The following is a 10,399-nucleotide window of genomic DNA, read 5'->3' on the forward strand; positions in this document are numbered from 1 at the left end:
ATTTTGATCCTGAATGGCTGAAGATTGACTCAGCCTTCCATTCATCAATGTCAGTACCCTTTACCCAGACTCAGATTGTTGGGGGCAATATGTTTATATTTATTTATTTACTTATTCGATTTTTAGACTCAGGGCGGCTTACAACATGTTAGTGATAGCACTTTTTAACAGATATTGCCCCCACAATCCGGGTCCTCATTTTACCCACCTCGGAAGGATGGAAGGCTGAGTCAGCCTTGAGCCGGTGATGAGATTTGAACCATTGACCTACAGATCTGCAGTCAGCTTCAGTGGCCTGCAGTACAACATTCTACCTGCTGTGCCACCCTGACTCTCATTTATTGACTCATTATTATTATTATTATTATTATTATTATTATTATTATTATTATTATGTCAGTACAACACAGCAAACGAGATCACTATGCTGGATTTTGTATTATTATTATTATTATTATTATTATTATTATTATTAATTAGATTTATATGCCATCCATCTCTGAGGACTCGGGGCGGCTTACAACTTATAAAAACAATGCAACATCATAATGTAATGAATATTAAAACAGTTAATCCAAAACCCCAACAATATTAAAATCAGTCATTACCATTCACATAATGCACATATACACTACATTTGTTTGTCCAGGGGGCTAAGGTCTAATGGCCCCAAACCTGGTGGCATAAATGAGTCTTGAGGTGCTTGTGGAAGGCAAGGAGGTTGGGGGCAGAGCAGATCTCTAGGTGGAGCTGATTCCAAAGGGCTGGGGGCCCCCACAGAGAAAGCTCTTTTCCTGGGTCGCACCAAGCGACATTCTCTGGTTGACAGGACCTGGAGAAGGCCGACTCTGTGGGACCTAACCGGTCGCTGGGACTCATGCGGCAGAAGGCAGTCCCTTTAAACTGCTTAGAGATGGCTGTAAAGCACTATGAACCAGTATATAATTCTAAGTGCCGCTGCTCTTGCTGTTGGTGTCCATACACATTAATTCTGATTTATAATGTAAACCTGAAACTATCTATACAGAAGCCAAATTGTATTCAATGGAGTTTACCTCCAATTAATCAAGCAGATTAATTTGATATTATTTATATTATTTTAAAGCCACTTACTCTTTACATTCTATATGACTTACATTCATCAAAACACAATCATAACAAAGTTACAACAAACCATACTGCTACCTACCTACCTACCTAACTACCTAACTAACTAACTAACTACCTAACTACTCAACTAACTAACTACCTATCTAACTGGGGCTTTCACAACCAAAGTCTCTACCTGTGAATATTTTAGCAATGTGCTATGCTTTCCATCTAAGGCATCTTTATCATTGTTCAATCTTTTCTCTACTAACATACTGTATTGTCAGAATAACAATAGCCAGTTGTGGCTCATATTGCTGACCTGGTTGCTTAACAAATGTGTTGTCCTCACGATCAGGGGAAAGCTTATATTTTGAGGAAGCTATTTGTCTAGCTAATGGAATATATTTAACATACACTGAAAGATGGAGAACCATCTCCTAAAATCTTCCAGTGACTGATGAATTCTGGCTTGGTTATATGAACACATTGCCCAGAGTGTAGAAAAAGCAGCATAAACTTTATACGCTTTAATTCCATAATGGAGTAAACAGGGCAAAAACATTTTCTGGATATTAAAGAAACAACATAAGATTGCTGGGACAAGACTGAGGTCAGATCCATATCGTCTGTTCAAGGGCAAACGTTTGTGTTGCTAGGACATTGTGGTGCTATGTAAACTACAAGTGAAGCAAAAGGCATTTTTTACAAAGGCTGTAATGCGAAGTTCACCAAGCTTCATTTGCACGGAGTTCTGCCAAAACCAGTTTAGGAAGGTGTTTGGCTAACATCCTATAGCTGAAATCAGCCTATGGAATTAAACATCAGCTAAAAGACAGCACAAGTCTGTATTTATTTCATAGGAAATAAATTCATTTTTTTTTTTGCCAAAATTGCAAAATAAGTAATTTTAATACTTTTTTTAAAAAAAATGCTGGTGTTCTTAATTTTTAAAAAGAATTTCTGACCTTAGGTGCGGTTTTAAAAAAAACCGCATTAGGACTATGCAAATAAGTATCTTTCCTCCCTACTACTAAATAAACACACATAAAGGGAAGGTGGAAGAAAAACAAGCAAAGCCATCATTATTTCAGTTACACCATTGTGAGTGACCCACAGATAACTTTGATTAAATTAATTCATTAGTGCTTAGCGGGAATTAGTTTAGTCTGTGGGGGATGTCATGCAATCTTGTGCTCATAACTGACAATATCAGCTACCAACTCAGTCTAATAACTACTTAGAACATAATTTTAATTTCAACTGAGATACCAGAAAAAAATAGAAATATATTGCGGACTAAATCAGCCTTCCCCAGCCCGATGCCCTCCAACTCACTTGCTTTTAAATGTTGAAACTTTTAGCAGATTATACAACAAACACACCTGGCAAGTACCAGTTTGGAAAGGATTACTTAATGATTAATCCATCATATCATATTTCAGTAATGAATACAGGATGGATAATTTCAATCCTGTGCCATTTTGCTTCCATACTCTTGATTGACAGTAGATTAATTCCATCACCTAAGAATGGTGAGGAAGTACAAAGAGATAAGTAAGCTCCACAGGTTACATGTACATAGTAATAAAGCATGTCCAAGACAATCACATCAAGACACTTTCAATATCTTTAGGATTATGGCTCCTATCAGCATGTTGGCTAAGGATTCTAATAACTTAGCCTAACACTTCTGAAAGAGTGATATGTTAAGGAAGGTTATCCTAAACATATTAGGCATTAGACTGGCTGAGAACTCTTTCCCCCCCTACCCCCCCCAAAAAGATGTGGATAATAATAATTTCAATAATAATTGAATTGGATATAATTAAGTGCACATATAACTTTATTTGAACAAACTTCATAAGCCACACAAACTACTGACAACATTCCAATGTTTCACTCTTATTGTGTTCCATCCTCCCCGCTTACTTCACTTGACCTTTTTTGAGCAGAGTTGTGTGTGAGCTAACTCTGGTCCCTAGCAACTTTTGTGACCCTCTGTATGACTAATTTACTCCCAAATTGTAGAACTGTTGTCACTGAGCACCTCCTATGCAAGGTTCTATTCTACAGAGAGAGAGAGAGAGTATGCCAATGTCCTGAATAGAAGCAAATATCAACCAGGCCCTGGTTCCTGGGCCAAGTTCTTCCTCCCCCCCCTCCCCCCCCTGCAGAATGTCAGCAATATTAGGCAGGAGAAAAACAGGCAGCATACTTCATTTGCTTCTTTCCCCAGGAAATGCCTCTGTGTGAGAGCAATGGGGTTGATAGCTTGTCTGACTTGGCTTGCTATCACTTTGCCTTTTAAGATGATCTGCCTTTTTTTTAAATATATAACATTACTCCAATGGCTTTTATCTCCAGCTCTGAATGTAATTTTAGCCACACAGCAAAGCAGGATTAAACTTTCCTAACACGATACATTTATCTTTCTTTTCATATTTTCAGCCTGTCTCCTTCCCCTGGTTCAGTTTCCACCAAAAGAGAGAGAGAGAGAAAAGCAGAGATTAAGCTGAAACATGATCTGGGCCAAATCAGATCAGACCATGGGAGACCACTTCTTTCTCAGCAACCCCATCCTGGCTTGCGTGATCACACAGCAACAGCAGCCAAATCTTCTCCCAACCAATGGGATACAAGCATGAGGCAGAATTCAAGCCAAGCGGCAGACAGCATAGTACAAGACACAGTAGATCATCCTGGATTAGGGAGACATTTATACATGGGATTGGGAGATTACCTTGCTACATTTCTCAGTTTTCCAAATACAGTGGTACCTCTACTTATGAACTTAATTCGTTTTGTGACCAGGTTCTTAAGTAGAAAAGTTTGTAAGAAGAAGCAATTTTTTCCCATAGGAATCAATGTAAAAGCAAATAATGTGTGCGATTGGGGAAACCACAGGGAGGGTGGAGGCCCTGTTTCCTCCCAGGAGATTCCTAGAGAGGCCCCACAGAGGCTTCTGCCTGCCTTTTCTGGCCCTGTTTCCTCCCAGGAGATTCCTAGAAAGGCCCCACGGAGGTTTCTCCCCGCCTTTTCCGGTCACAGTTTCAGAAGCTTGGGTTTGTAAGTGGAAAATGGTTCTTGAGAAGAGGCAAAAACATCTTGAACACCCGATTCTTATCTAGAAAAGTTCATAAGTAGAGGCGTTCTTAGTAGAGGTACCACTGTACAATTTCACTATCATTTGTGAGAACAGGGAGAGCAAAGGAAACTTGAGATTGAAAACAAACTTTCTAGTTTGTTTTAAATCAGGAGATTGTGACTTCTATTTTATAAAGTCAGCTGGATGACCTTGGGCCTATCACTCTCTTTAAATGTAACCCACTACACAGGACAGGTTTGTTATTGTGGGCAAAATAGGAAGAGGAAGGAGCATTAGGTGTGATACTTAGAAAGGAACAAAGGTGGGATATTTTTTTAAAATTAAAAATGGGACCAGAGGACAAAATATCAAGTTACTATATCTACTTGTCATGCACCGTATTGTTTTCTCCTGAAGTAATGCAATTTTCATTCATAGCTAGACAATAACATTGAGTCAAATTCCTTACACAAATTCCTTACACAAAACAATAAGTCAAATAATGCCTTACATATTTTTTTACCCACAAGTCTGTGTACAGATACAAAAACCTTGTAAAGTACACGGAAGACGGACCAATTTAGCAGACAAGCCTTTTCCTCATATTCCATTCAAAATACTGTGTAACCACCTTAATCTGCAAGTGTCCCCCTCTAGTGGGGAAAAGTGGCACTGACATATTTCAAAGCTTTTACAAAGGGAGTGAAAGATGTCAAATTCTGGGGAGGAAAACCTGAAGAACTTAAAAACAAGGGTTTTGATAGGTTTATTTTTTATTTTTTTGGAAAAGTGCAAGAACATATGACTGCTATCCGATGTTCATGCATTAGTGAATTGGCAATTTTTTAAAAAAATGTTATGAAAGGAACTCACAATGGGACAGAAAATGGAGATAAAAGAAAATCGAAGAGTGCCAGGTAGTGGAAAACTTTTAAAACAATATTTTACTTCAGAACAGATTTTTAGCTGCTTGCATGAATTTTCTATACCTCAGAAGTCCATACCTGACAAAGGCCATATGCTGTCTTGACTCTCAGTGAATCGTTTGAGCAGTCACTTTCCTTATAACAGGAAAACTTCAGTTTGCTTACTTTTTATGGACACTGCATCATATCTCAACTAAAGCTGTGCTTATGGTGGATTCAGTCATCATCATCTTTTAACGGCCCTCATAATCCCTTTCGGGGTGGAGTAAGGGCTACTGAGTTACCCAGTTCAGTTATGGCAGGTTCAGTGAAGTCATTAAAATGGGGTTATAACTGATCTGTTCAATAGATTCTAGTTATATTGGACCAAGTATGCTTTGAAGCATATATTAAGCTAAATAATATAATTTGGATAGATTTGGGGAAGGTGGCTTCATCTACTGCTTCTGAAATATCCTCTTATGAGAAAATGCCATGGTGATGAACAGATTAACACTTAAGAGGAAGAGCCTTCTCTGTGGCAGCCCCGGCCCTCTGGAACCAACTCCCCCCGGAGATTAGAACTGCCCCCACCCTCCCTGTCTTTCGTAAACTGCTCAAGACTCATTTATACCGCCAGGCATGGGGCAGTTGAGATAGCCCTTCCCCCTAGGCCATTACAAGTTATGCATGGTATGTTTGTGTGTATGTTTGGTTTTATAATAGGGGTTTTAGTTGTTTTTTATTATTGGATTGTACATGTTGTTTTTATTATTGTTGTTAGCCGCCCCGAGTCTACGGAGAGGGGCAGCATACAAATCCAATAAATTATTATTAATTATTATTATTAATTTATTTATTTATTAGATTTGTATGCGGCCTCTTTCCGTAGGATCAGGGCGGCTAACAACAATAATAAAAACAACATGTACAATCCAATTTAATTATTATTAAAAAAGCACATTTACTTTAATTAGCCATGAAATATTGGAATGGTAGGGTTATTGGGGAGGAGGGGAGCAGGTAAAGATGGTAGTTGGGGGCAGGATACAAGAAGTCACACACAAAAAAGAAGAAAAATCAAAATGAATTGATTGATAACAGGATCTTGGAGGGGAAACACAATCTTTGGGCAGAAAATATGGGTCCCTGAAAAGAAAGCATGGTGAGTTTCCTTCTCTTTTTTTGAGGGGGCACTGACTAGCTAAATAGATTACTGTGAATAATTTCCAGTTAGCAGATGGTAACACAATGCATTGGTCTCTATGATGTGCGTAGTAGTTTCGTTAACAGTTCCTGGTTTTCCCATTTGTAGTGATGGACAGAAGTACATTGTACCTCCTGGCTATGAACGTAAACAGCTGTGTGTGGCTACATGCAGAGACAGCTGTCAGAGAGGGAAAGTATCAGAAAGAACAGTCTCCTCTTAAATGGTTTCAATATTATTTTACTGAGGAAGGGCAAAATTATACTAAATAAGTAAATAAATAAAGTCTAAGTGTTCTTGCTCTTGCTATAATAGCTACTAGCTATAAATATTTCATGTCAGCAGAATAAAGGTGATTATATTCCTGCTAGCACCTTTTTCTGTGTATTTCCAGTGCATCACTGCCTTTAACTTTCTCTCTGTCTGTCTGTTTCTTCTAAAGCGCCCATGAAATAAAAAATAGCTGAACAATCAGCAATATTTCAAGAGAGAAAATGGGCCTGTTTCAAGAGCACCCCTGTCTCAATTTGGAGAGGCCTCTTTGCCTTTGTTCTTAACAGCACCAACAGGCAGGAAGCAGCTTATTCCCCAAAGAGGGAATAAGCTTGGAAGTGAGTAACAGGAGCATTACAACTGGTGCATTTTCTTAGGCTGAGATGGCGAGAAGAAGAAAAAGGGAAGACTAAAGAAGAACAGTAGGGGCAGTGAACTTTTCGGACAGATACATTGATCCATATCTTTCCCTGAATTGGTAAGCAATGAAAGTAAGGATAGGGAAGTACATCCATTGTTTCTTATGGAATCTGATACTTTTCTGCCACCGTTTTGAGAAGGTCAACTCTTTGAATAATTGCACAAAAAATTAAGAAAATGGCAAATGGAATATCTAGGGAGTCACTGCAGAATTCCAGAAAAATCATTCACCCTCATTCCCCACAATGCTTGAGATACAGTTGTAATAGCAATGAAGGTTTGATGAATCCTAATGTAACTTTTATCACTGCTTTCAAGTGTCATACATTGGCTTTAAAGCACCAACTTCTTTTCAGCAACATCTGCGCAAATCCCTAAACATTGCAATGGGGAATACTTAGTAACATCTTTTAGAATATTCAAGCAATCTTGAAACTCTAAACGGAGCAGAAAACTCCATTCAGCACCAAAACTTTCAGATTACATGAAGTAGGTTCACAAAGCTCAGCAGTCCAAGTGTCTCCATTGCAACCAATGAAGATATTATTTTCATTTAATTGCCTTGAGAGCCAATTTGACCAGCATTAAAAGGTGCTTTACTAAAACAGAAGCAAAGAGCCAAAGGCAGGTGGAGACATTTGCTCACCAGCCAAAAAGTGATTGGAACTGTAGGGTATCTTGCCTTTATGCTGTTTAATGGAGGGGTTCTTGGGAGGACAGGATGAATGGAGAAGGTGATTAGAGATATCCAAGAGAAGTAGAGTTGGTGGAGATGAGAGGTAAGAAATAATAAATAATGTCAAGGTTCTAAAAAGCATCGGTCATTTGTTTGAACTTTACAAATGTGCTGAAGTAGGATGGAAAGACACCTCAAATAGTCTGAGAACATTGACAGAATGGAGAACTTTCCCCCCTATGCTGATTTTAAGCCCTTAAAGCTTTTGATTGCACTTTTATCTTCAACTAGGTTACTTTCTGGTTCACCTGGGAAAATTTAATTCCGTTAAGCAAATGACCCTCAAGATATTTACAGAAAGAACAAAAAAAAAAAATAGCTGCCCATAGGGGGAAAACCCATAACTGTTTAAGATAATTATGTTCTGGTTTAAATGACATCTGTATTTCCAATTATTCCATTATTCAGTTGTCTGATCCTAAAATAAAGGAAGGTCATTGACTTATCACTGGAAGACAATATCAATTAAGTAGCCGAGTCAATGATGGCAAATGAACCACAATCAGAACTGATCAAGTCACAAGTTGCACAAATCCCGGGAAGATGGAGGCAAATGCAAGATTACTTTGGGTATGCATACAGTATGTGCAGATAGGTGTGTAATCAGCCTTCTTTCATAGAATGCTTTATATCCATGTATTGATCCATGCCACTAAAGGGGTCAAAAAACCTCCATCCTTCTGTTCCTATGAACATGCAGTGATTTGGAAAGCTAAGCAAGCTCAATTGTGGTTAACATTTGGATGGTGGAGGAACTAGATCAGGAGCTGTAGGCTAGATCAGGAAGGAAGGCAATGGAAGAAAAGGCAATGGCCACTCATGCCCCCATCTTGCCAACAAAAGTACATGGATGTATCCATATAAGTCTCCAGGAATCAAGCCTCAGGTCGAAGGGGACTTTATTTTACTTTTTAACTCTCTGAGGTAGCCATCCATGTCTCCTAAAAAGACGAACTTTTGTAGCAACCTTCACAGCAAAGCAGACAAACTGGGGAAAAGAACTGTGTATTCTCTCTCTATTATGCGCCATGTCGAGATAAGACAGGTTTCTGTGGCAGACTATCTAGAAAGGCAATAATTTTTGGATTCTGTAGAAAATGCAACGCAGCAATGTTCGGGCCATTCTCCTGGACCGGTTCGGGTTTATTTACTTCCTCAAGAGAAGCTTCTGGGTTAGGAAAACGACGGTTTCCTAAGGACAGAAAGGCAGGCGTGCGAAAGCCCCTTGAAATCTAGCCAGGCGCTCGCGCGCTCTTTCTCTCTGGGAACTTTCTTGTACCTGTTTGCTTTCCCCTTTTACGGTTCTCGCCACCTTTAGATGGGAAGAGGACTCCCGCGAAGGCGCAGCCCTGTGGATTCCGGATGGAGCAGCGGCTGTGCGGCAGCAAAGCAGCCAACCCAAAGAGCCCTCACCTGGGTCAGGATGCTGGCTGCGGGGCGCGAGAAAAACACATACACCCGCGCACACACCCCTTTCCTCCTGCAGCGCTAGAAAACCGCCGGCGATCAGCGCCAAAGCCAAGCGGGGCGCATGTCCTCATGGTACTCAGAAATAACCGCCGTTAACACTGGCTGGGGTGTAGGACTAAATTCCACCCATCCACCCACACACCTACCCACTCACACACCCACCCATCCTTCCATCATTCGATCTATCCATCTATCCACCCATCCATCATCAGACTCACACAGACTGGCGCTAGGCTCCTCACACACAATCCAACCAGGAACCAGAGGTCGAAGGGAGAAAGATCGGCTACCCCTTCCCGCGGCAAGCAGAACAAGCGGGAAGCAGGTTTGGGAGGAAAACCCTAAACATGTCAAGGCTGGCCGGGCTTCGGGCTCCCGAGACTTACCTCAGCTCGGAGAACGACTCTCTTGTTGCGCTCCTTTTGGGGGGTTGGTGTGGGGGTGGGTGGGTGGGAGGGGGGAGGGACCCCGTCTCCTCCCCACTCCTCTTCCTCCTCCGCCTCCGCCTGGGAATCGCGGAGCGTTAATCCACCCAGGTGCCGAAAATCATTGAAATCCTCCACCGCGGGTCCCCAGCGCTGCTGGCATCGATCGGTATTCCTAAAGTCGTCCAGCTGCTTCCCGCCCGCGCCTTCAGTCCGTCATGCCGCCGAGGAGCTCTTCTTCCGAGCGCGGCTGCTGCTCTAGCTGGGGCTGGCGAAGGCTTTGCCCAGCCCGGTGCCTTTCGGACTCCTGCCTGGCATCGCCAGTCCACCCCCACCTCCCTCCCTCCCCGAAGCCTTCGCCTTGCCTTGCTGGCTGCCGTCCCCGCGGGCTTCCCTTCCAGCGCCGCTTCCTCCGGGGAGGGTGGTGGTGGTGGTGTGGGTGGGCTGGTTCCCCCCTTCTTCTCCCTCCCCTCCCACCCTTTCCCTCAGCCTGCCGCTCGCTGCCAGCGCCACAGCCGCTCCGCACTCCTTTTGCTCGGCTCTAGCCTGGCACGGCGCTCATCAGCCCCCCACCGGTGGGAGCAGCAGCGGCGGCGGCGGCGGTAGCGCCAGCAGCCCGACGGCTAAAGCCGGCCTCCTTGGAGCGCCGCGCTGCTCATTAACATACAGTCACCGCGGGTTAACCCTTCCCCGACCAGCCCTTGGATCATGCCAGGCCTTCCCCAATTTGCTGCAGTCTCGCCTCTCTCTCTCTCCCAACCACTTTCTCTTCTCGGTCTCCCACTC

The 10,399-nt window shown here is 42.1% G+C and overlaps 1 protein-coding gene across 1 annotated transcript in view; it reads right to left on the reverse strand.

The window, feature by feature from the left end:
- The window catches only part of PLXNA2 (plexin A2), a 545,151-nt gene extending 534,982 nt beyond the window's left edge, over window positions 1-10,169 (reverse strand). The window contains exon 1 of the mRNA XM_070745594.1: window positions 9,575-10,169. The gene's annotated coding sequence lies outside the window, so the exon portion shown is untranslated. The remainder of the gene's footprint in view (window positions 1-9,574) is intronic.
- Window positions 10,170-10,399: the final 230 nt, after the last annotated feature.

This window comes from Erythrolamprus reginae, chromosome 3 (assembly GCF_031021105.1).
Source record: "Erythrolamprus reginae isolate rEryReg1 chromosome 3, rEryReg1.hap1, whole genome shotgun sequence".
NCBI classification, from domain to species: Eukaryota; Metazoa; Chordata; class Lepidosauria; order Squamata; family Dipsadidae; genus Erythrolamprus; species Erythrolamprus reginae.